Source organism: Anas acuta, chromosome W (genome assembly GCF_963932015.1).
Source record: "Anas acuta chromosome W, bAnaAcu1.1, whole genome shotgun sequence".
Taxonomy (NCBI): domain Eukaryota; kingdom Metazoa; phylum Chordata; class Aves; order Anseriformes; family Anatidae; genus Anas; species Anas acuta.
Window position 1 is genome coordinate 18,468,915 of NC_089016.1, and position 9,021 is coordinate 18,477,935.

The following is a 9,021-nucleotide window of genomic DNA, read 5'->3' on the forward strand; positions in this document are numbered from 1 at the left end:
ACTGGCCATTTTTCTCGTTCAGCAATGTCTAAAGCCAGCTGAATGGCTTTCACTTCTGCAAACTGACTCGATTCACCTTCTCCCTCAGCAGCTTCTGCAACTCGTCGCGTAGGACTCCATACAGCAGCCTTCCATCTCCGATGCTTCCCCACAATACGACAGGACCCATCAGTGAACAGGGCATATTTCTTTTCATTCTCTGGCAACTGGTTGTACAGTGGGGCTTCTTCAGCACGACCCACCTCCTCCTCTGATGATATCCCAAAGTATTTGCCTTCTGGCCAGTCCATGATCACTTCCAAGATTCCTGGGCGACTGGGGTTTCCTATTCGAGCCCGCTGAGTAATCAGTGCAACCCACTTGCTCCATGTAGCATCAGTTGCATGATGCGTAGAGGGGACCCTTCCCTTGAACATCCAGCCTAGTACCGGCAATCGGGGTGCTAGGAGGAGCTGCGCTTCAGTACCGACCACCTCCGAAGCAGATCGAACTCCTTCATATGCTGCCAATATCTCCTTTTCAGTTGGAGTATAGCGGGCCTCAGATCCTCTGTATCCCCGACTCCAAAACCCCAGGGGCCGACCTCGAGTTTCCCCAGGTTCTTTCTGCCAGAGGCTCCAGGTGGGGCCGTTCTCCCCGGCTGCAGTGTAGAGCACATTCTTTACATCTGGTCCTGTTCGAACTGGCCCAAGGGCTACTGCATGGACTATTTCCTGCTTGATTTGTTCAAAGGCTTGTCGTTGTTCAGGGCCCCATTCAAACTCATTCTTCTTACGGGTTACTTGGTAGAGTGGGTTTACAATCAGACTGTAATTTGGGATGTGCATTCTCCAAAACCCCACAACACCTAGGAAAGTCTGTGTTTCTTTTTTGTTAGTTGGTGGAGACATAGCTGTTATTTTGTTGATCACATCCATTGGGATTTGACGACGTCCATCTTGCCATTTTATTCCTAAAAACTGGATCTCTCGTGCAGGTCCTTTGACTTTATTTTGTTTTATGGCAAAACCGGCTTTCAGAAGGATTTGGACTATTTTCTTCCCTTTCTCGAAAACTTCCTCTGCTGTGTCACCCCACACAATAATGTCATCGATGTACTGCAGGTGTTCATGAGCTTCCCCCTGCTCTAGCGCAGACTGGATCAGTCCATGGCAAATGGTAGTGCTGTGTTTCCAACCCTGGGGCAGCCTATTCCAAGTATATTGGACTCCCCTCCAAGTGAAGGCAAATTGTGGCCTGCACTCTGCTGCTAGAGGGATGGAGAAAAATGCATTAGCGATATCAATTGTGGCGTACCACTTGGCTGCCTTCGATTCAAGTTCATACTGAAGTTCCAGCATGTCCGGCACTGCAGCACTCAGTGGTGGCGTGACTTCGTTCAAGCCGCGATAGTCCACTGTTAGTCTCCACTCGCCATTAGACTTTCTCACTGGCCATATGGGACTATTGAAAGGTGAATGGGTCTTGCTGATCACTCCTTGGCTCTCCAATTGACGAATTAGCTTATGGATGGGGATCAGGGAGTCTCGGTTAGTGCGATATTGCCGCCGATGAACAGTTGTGGTAGCGATTGGCACTTGCTGTTCTTCGACCCTCAGCAACCCCACAACAGAGGGGTCCTCTGAGAGACCAGGCAAGGTAGATAATTGTTTAATGCCCTCTGTCTCTAAGGCAGCTATACCAAAAGCCCACCGGAACCCTTTTGGGTCCTTGCAATATCCTCTTCTAAGATAGTCTATGCCAAGGATACATGGAGCATCCGGGCCAGTCACAATGCGGTGCTTTTCCCACTCATTCCCAGTCAGACTCACTTCAGCCTCCAATACAGTCAACTGCTGAGATCCTCCGGTCACTCCACAAATATAGATGGGCTCTGGTCCTTTATAGCTCGATGGCATTATAGTACATTGTGCACCGGTGTCTACTAAAGCCTTATACTTCTGTGCGCGTGATGTGCCAGGCCATCAAATCCACACAGTCCAATAAACTCGATTGTCCCTTTCCTCCCCCTGGCTGGAGGCAGGGCCTTTCTAGTCCTGGTCAGAATCTTCTTAGTTTCTGTGTTTGAAGGACTGTCTGCTGGAAGTTGGAGCAGCAACTTTTCAGAGAATCCCTTTTTCCTGATTGTTTTCTTTTGCAACTCACGTACCCGTGCCTCTAGGGTCGCGGTAGATTTTCCATCCCATTTTCTCATGTCCTCTCCATGGTCTCGTAAGTAAAACCACAGGGTGGCACGGGGTGAGTACCCACCATATCGTCTTCCTTGTGTGGATGAACGCCTACCCCTAACAGCTGAGACACTGCTTTGTACAGGTGTGGAGGAGAATAATCTCTCTTCAAGTTGGTGAACCTTTTCAGAAAGTTTCTCCACAGCTGAGACACAGGCCTGTAAGGAAGAGGAGAGACTTTCTTCGTACTGCTGGAGTTGTTTAGCCGCTTCATCCACTGTGGGTTCCTCATCCTCTTTCCAGGCCATTATTGCCAATGAGCTGGCATATGATGATGGTGCACTCCGTACAAACTTCCGCCACATGGGTCGTGTACACTTGACTTCATCTGGGTCTTTGGATGTTTCTCTGAGGTCTGGATCCTCATAAATCACTTCCCGTACGGCTAATTCCCTCAGGTACTGGATTCCCTTCTCCATAGTGGTCCACTTGCCTGGTAGACATAAAAGTTCTTCCTTGAAGGGATATCTTTCCCTCACAGCTGAGAGGAGACGCCTCCAGAGGCTGGTGGATTGTGCTCCATCTGCAATTGCTTTGTCAATGCCGGCGTCTCGAGCAAGGGATCCCAGCCGCTTGGCTTCCCTGCCGTCTAATTCCACACAATTGGCTCCAGAGTCCCAGCACCGGAGCAGCCAGGTGACAAGCTGCTCACCTATACAGCGACCAAAATCTTTTCGCACATCTCGTAGCTCGCGCTCGTTTAGGCTTCGGGTAGTTACTGTTGATTTTTCGACATCCTCATCTTCCTCCTCCTGAATCCTTGATGGCCCAGCGTCGTCGTCATCTTCGTCATCTCTATACCTAGTTTTGGCAGAAGCCTTACCTGGATTGGCAGAAGACTCTCTGCGTTCTAAACGACCTGAATCTCTATACCATTTTTTCACCTTCTCTACGGGGGCAGCTTGCACTGCTACTGCTCGTTTCTCTAACTTTGTTACAGGGTCTGCCACAGAGGTTGGAATACCCTCTGCAGGGGCAGCTTGCACTGCTACAGCTCGTTTCTCTGACCCCGTTACAGGGATTGGAATACCCTCTGCAGGGTCAACTTGCACTGCTACAGCTCGTTTCTCTGACACGGCCACAGGAGCTGGAGCGGCTGCAGGAGCTGGAGCAGTTGCAGGAACTGGAGCTGTAGCGGCTACAGGAGCTGGAGCTGGAGCTGGAGCAGTTGCAGGAGCTGGGACTGGAGCAGCAGTAGGAGCTGGAGCTGGAGCGGCTTCAGGAGCTGGAGCTGGAGCGGCTTCAGGAGCTGGGACTGGAGCGACTGCAGGAACTGGGACTGGAGCGGCTGCAGGAGCTGGAACTGGAGCGGCTGCAGGAGCTGGAGCTGGAGCGGCTGCAGGAGCTGGGGCTGGAGCGGCTGCAGGAGCTGGAACTGGAGCGGCTGCAGGAGCTGGAACTGGAGCGGCTGCAGGAGCTGGAGCTGGAGCGGCTGCAGGAGCTGGGGCTGGAGCGGCTGTAGGAACCGGATCTGGAGTGGCTGCAGGAGCTGGAACTGGAGCGGCTGCCGAGTCCACCGTAGGGGTCACAGTGGCCGTTGGATCTGTCACAGGGCTTGGAGTGGCCGCAGGGTCTGTCACTAAGTTGATAGCAGTATCAATGGCAGCTCGATAGGCATGAGCCAGGCCCCAGCACGTTACAATGATTTGTGTTACTTTGGAACTGCCAGAATCATGACACCTTTTTTTCAAGCATTCTGCCAGTTTTTGAGGATTTTGCCATTGTTCAGGGGTGAATTTCCAACACACTGGGGGTGCCAACTGCTCTAGATGCCTGCCCATATCCTCCCATACTCCCTGCCACCCACAACTATACTGCCTCCGGGCAGATCTCCGGATGAGCTTCCCAAGTAGTTGTTTAACTTTAAGCAGAACCTGAAGTGCATTCAGGAGGCAGAACAACAAGACTATGGTATTCTGAGTATTCCAGAAATATTCAATATCTTGGAGAGCTATTGTGACAAGCTCAGGGGATAAGAGGGTGGTGAAGGAGGAAGGCAGAGTGATCCAGGAGGATACAGGGGTGGTGAAGGAGAAAGGGAGAGTAAGCAAGTAAGAAAAAGTATCTTCCCCTTTCCCCTCCACAGATTGACTCCCTAATGGAAAAAAACAATAGGTATAATTGCTAATAGTTTCCAAGATACAGTTTCCAAAGTACAGAGTCGACGATGTTACTGAATACAAATAACAAGTTAGAGTCATGACCACATATTTCATCGTCTCATAAGCCATTGCTACAACACACAGTACCATAATGATCTGAAACCAGGGCCCGGAGAGGATAAACAACACGACAGAGAGCAAATACGGAAAATAATGTACTATAATACTCAATTTGGCAAACAGGCGCAGCAGAGTTGAGATTAAAGCAATCAGCATTATGACAAGTGACTATTAAGCAGGTCTAATCCTTACACCAATTTTAGCTTAACACACTCTGGTCAGATCTGTCGTTATCTCAACCTTTCGGGCCCCACGTTGGGCGCCAAAAGGACTGTCGTGGTTTAACCCGGCCGGCAGCTAAACACCACGCAGCCGTTCGCTCACCCTCCCCCCTCCCTCTCTGGGACGGGGGAGAGAAATGGAAAGTGAAGCCCGTGAGTTGAGATAAAGACAGTTTAATAAGACAGGAAAATAATAATAACAAAATAATAATAACAATAATAACAATAATAACAATAATAATAATATGGTGATAATAGGGAAATAATAATAATATGTACAAACAAGTGATGCACAATGCAATTGCTCACCACTCGCTGACCGATGCCCAGCCTAACCCCGAGCGGTCCGGCCCCCTCCCCCCGGCTAGCCACCCCTATATATTGTTTAGCATGACGTCAGATGGTATGGAATACCCCTTTGGCTAGTTTGGGTCACCTGTCCTGGGTCTGTCCCCTCCCAGCTCTTACTGCACCCCCAGCCTGCCCGTTGGCAGGACAGAGCAAAAGGCTGAGATGTCCTTGGCTTAGTATAAGCACTGCTCTGCAACAATTAAAGCATCGGGGTGTTATCAGCACTCTTCTCATCCTAAGCCAAAACACAGCATTCCACCAGCTACTAGGAAGAAAATTAATTCTGTGCTAACTGAAACCAGGACAATTGTATTATTCATATGTGGAGCCACACCATGTTACCTGGTATTTTTGCAGAGGGTAACGCACATGCTGACCAGCTAACTAATATGACCCTGACTGCCCTGGTGCTTAAGGTGCTGGAGCAAGCACGGTTATCCCATGCCTTTTTCCATCAATCCGCCAAAGTCTTGGCGAAACAATTCACTATATCGATCACTGACGCCAAATTGATTGTCCAAACACGTGCTGACTGTCAACAACATGTTTCGACCCCGTCTTTAATGGTAAACCATAGAGGTCTACGGTCCTTACAGTTATGGCAGACCGATGTAACGCATATTCCATAATTTTGTCGCTTGAAATATGTTCACGTATCAGTAGATACTTTCTCTCATGCTATTTGGGTGACAGCTGCGGCAGGTGAAACTAGTCGCCATGTCCAGGCTCACTTCTGTGTCGCTTTTGCAGCGCTAGGCATCCCAAAGGAAATAAAAACCGAAAATGGCCCCACCTATGGTAGTCACTCCCTTTAAACCTTTTTTCAAACTTGGGTTATCCAACACATCACAGGCATTCCTCATTCCCCCATGGGTCAAGCCATTGTAGAGCGCACACATGGCACCTTGAAAACACTGCTAGATAAACAAAAAGGAGGAGACACCCAGGAAAGAGCTCAGAACAGGTTGGGAAAGGCACTTCACGTAATGAATCACCTATCATTACCCTTTCCTCACGAAGAGCTATCGCCCATCGTAAAACATCAGTTGACCCAGAGTTTCTTCTGGAATTTTCTGCCAGAGGCTCCAGGTGAGGCCATGCTCCCCAGCTGCAGTGTAAAGTATGTTTTGCACAGCTGGTCCAGTACAGACAGGACCAAGGGCTACTGCACGAGCTATTTCTTGTTTGAGTTGTTCAAAGGCCTGTTGTTGCTCGGGGCCCCACTCGAAACAGTTTCTCTTTCGAGTCACTTGATATAGAGGACTCACAAGCTGACTGTAGCCTGGAACATGCATTCTCCAGAATCCCACAAGGTCTAGGAAAGCTTGCGTTTCTTTTTTGCTAGTTGGCAGAGACATTGCCATTATTTTGTTGATCACATACATCAGAATATGGCAACTTCCATCCTGCCATTTTACCCGCAAGAACTGGATTTCCTGTGCAGGCCCCTTGACCTTACTCTGTTTAATGGCAAAACCAGCTTTCAGGAGAAAAGCTAGAGGGATGGAGAAAAATGCATTAGCAATATCAACTGTGGCGTACCTCTTGGCTGCCTTTGACTCGAGTTCGTACTGAAGTTCTAGCATGTCAAGCACTGCAGCACTCAGCAGTGGTGTGACTTCGTTCAGGCCACAATAGTCTACTGTTAGCCTGCACTCACGATTAGACTTTTGCACTGGCCATATAGGACTATTAAAGGGCGAGCGAGTCTTGCTGATCACTCCTTGACTCTCCAGTCGATGAACCAACTCATGGATGGTAATCATGGAGTCTTGGTTGGTGCGATATTGCCGTCGGTGCACCGTTGTGGTAGCGCTTAGTACCTTCAACCTTCATCAATCCTACAACGGAAGGGTCTTCTGAAAGGTCAGGTGTCCTTCATCATATGCCAGCTCATTGGCAATAATGGCCTGGAAAGAGGATGAGGAACCCACAGTGGATGAAGTGGCTAAACAACTCCGGCAGTACGTAGAAAGTCTCTCCTCTTCCTTACAGGCCTGTGTCTCGTCTGTGGAGAAACTTTATGACAAGGTCCACCAACTTAAAGAGAGTTTATTTTCCTCCCCACCTGTACAAACCAGTGTCTCAGCTGTTAGGGGTAAGCGTTCATCCACACAAGGAAGACGATATGGTGGGTACTCACCCCGTGCCACCCTGTGGTTTTACCTACAAGACCATGGAGAGGACATGAGAAAATGGGATGGAAAATCTACCGCGACCCCAGAGGCACAGGTACGTGAGTTGCAAAAGAAAACAATCAGGAAAAAGGGATTCTCTGAAAAGTTGCTGCTCCAACTTCCAGCAGACAGTCCTTCAAACACAGAAACTAAGAAGATTCTGACCAGGACTAGAAAGGCCCTGCCTCCAGCCAGGGGGAGGAAAGGGACAATCGAGTTTATTGGACTGTGTGGATTCGATGGCCTGGCACATCACGCGCACAGAAGTATAAGGCTTTAGTAGACACCGGTGCACAATGTACTATAATGCCATCGAGCTATAAAGGACCAGAGCCCATCTATATTTGTGGAGTGACAGGGGGATCTCAGCAGTTGACTGTATTGGAGGCTGAAGTGAGTCTGACTGGGAATGAGTGGGAAAAGCACCGCATTGTGACTGGCCCGGATGCTCCATGTATCCTTGGCATAGACTATCTTAGAAGAGGATATTGCAAGGACCCAAAAGGGTTCCGGTGGGCTTTTGGTATAGCTGCCTTAGAGACAGAGGGCATTAAACAATTATCTACCTTGCCTGGTCTCTCAGAGGACCCCTCTGTTGTGGGGTTGCTGAGGGTCGAAGAACAGCAAGTGCCAATCGCTACCACAACTGTTCATCGGCGGCAATGTCGCACCAACCGAGACTCCCTGATTCCCATCCATAAGCTAATTTGTCAATTGGAGAGCCAAGGAGTGATCAGCAAGACTCATTCACCTTTCAATAGTCCCATATGGCCAGTGCGAAAGTCTAATGGTGAGTGGATATTAACAGTGGACTATCGTGGCCTGAACGAAGTCACGCCACCTAGTGCTGCAGTGCCGGATATGCTAGAACTCCAGTATGAACTGGAATCGAAGGCAGCCAAGTGGAACGCAACAATTGATATCGCTAATGCATTTTTCTCCATCCCTCTAGCAGCAGAGTGCAGGCCACAGTTTGCTTTCACTTGGAGGGGAGTCCAATATACTTGGAATCGGCTGCCCCAGGGGTGGAAACATAGCACTACCATTTGCCATGGACTGATTCAGTCTGCACTGGAACAAGGGGGAGCTCCTGAACACCTGCAGTACATCGATGACATTATTGTGTGGGGTGACACAGCAGAGGAAGTTTTCGAGAAAGGGAAGAAAATAGTCCAAATCCTTCTGAAAGCCGGTTTTGCCATAAAACAAAATAAAGTCAAAGGACCTGCACGAGAGATCCAGTTTTTAGGAATAAAATGGCAAGATGGACGTCGTCAAATCCCAATGGATGTGATCAACAAAATAACAGCTATGTCTCCACCAACTAACAAAAAAGAAACACAGACTTTCCTAGGTGTTGTGGGGTTTTGGAGAATGCACATCCCAAATTACAGTCTGATTGTAAACCCACTCTACCAAGTAACCCGTAAGAAGAATGAGTTTGAATGGGGCCCTGAACAACGACAAGCCTTTGAACAAATCAAGCAGGAAATAGTCCATGCAGTAGCCCTTGGGCCAGTTCGAACAGGACCAGATGTAAAGAATGTGCTCTACACTGCAGCCGGGGAGAACGGCCCCACCTGGAGCCTCTGGCAGAAAGAACCTGGGGAAACTCGAGGTCGGCCCCTGGGGTTTTGGAGTCGGGGATACAGAGGATCTGAGGCCCGCTATACTCCAACTGAAAAGGAGATATTGGCAGCATATGAAGGAGTTCGATCTGCTTCGGAGGTGGTCGGTACTGAAGCACAGCTCCTCCTGGCACCCCGACTGCCGGTACTGGGCTGGATGTTCAAAGGAAGGGTCCCCTCTACACATCACACAA